The sequence below is a fragment of the Penaeus monodon genome, chromosome 34 (genome assembly GCF_015228065.2).
Source record: "Penaeus monodon isolate SGIC_2016 chromosome 34, NSTDA_Pmon_1, whole genome shotgun sequence".
In the NCBI taxonomy this organism is placed as follows: domain Eukaryota; kingdom Metazoa; phylum Arthropoda; class Malacostraca; order Decapoda; family Penaeidae; genus Penaeus; species Penaeus monodon.
In genome coordinates, this window is record NC_051419.1 from 6,920,423 (window position 1) to 6,921,231 (window position 809).

At 28.7% G+C, this 809-nt stretch overlaps 1 protein-coding gene across 3 annotated transcripts in view; it reads right to left on the bottom strand.

Annotated features, from left to right (window-relative positions):
• The window catches only part of LOC119594556 (furin-like protease 1), a gene marked incomplete at its 5' end in the record, with an annotated part of 24,037 nt that overhangs the window by 16,807 nt on the left and 6,421 nt on the right, over positions 1–809 (bottom strand).

The window sequence follows — 809 nt, forward strand, 5'->3', positions numbered from 1 at the left end:
GTTATCACCAAAACTGCCTGTCCATCCTCATCAAAATTATTCGGAAATATCAAAGAGAAAGTTTTTTTTTTCCGAGCAAATATCATCAACTTCAAAGCCTCTGGAATTATTGTTCTTTGTTTAGTCAACTCAAAAACATCAGCAAAAATCTATTTGCTTCCTTGTTAAAAATACGAAAAAGTGAACATATTAACGTTAAAAGTAAGTCATTAATTCATATGATAAAAAAAGTTAATCATCCACTGTTATTCATATTGTAAATTCATAAGGTATATTTATTTTCCAAGAAAAAGAAATTCAAACAAATAAGCTCTTTGAAATAATCAACAAACACACTGATTTAAAACGAAACTCACACAATATAAAAACTGCATCTAAAATATACATTTTTTATTGTATTTCAAATCCCTCGATGTTCTATAAAAGACTTCTGAAAATCCTTAAATGCGAATGTTAGATGGAAATAAACATCTTTTTGGCGAGAGGATAATAACCAGCAAACCTCTGTACATCTAAATGATATATTAAAGAATAAATAAAACTACCGAGTCAACTAAAGGCCCTTCCCTGTATTCTTACATAACAAAGACTCCAAACCAACAATTATCAAAACCAAACACACACTATTTCAATACGAATTCTGCACACAAAGATCACACACTCTTTTATAAATAATGAAACCCATATATTTTTTACTTCGTTAAGTTATAGATGTACAATCACAATAGTTTTTCTTTTGTGTTTTGCTTTTTATGCATTCCTTGCTCACATTCATTCCCCTTCATGGTTCTAATAAAAAAAAACTCAAA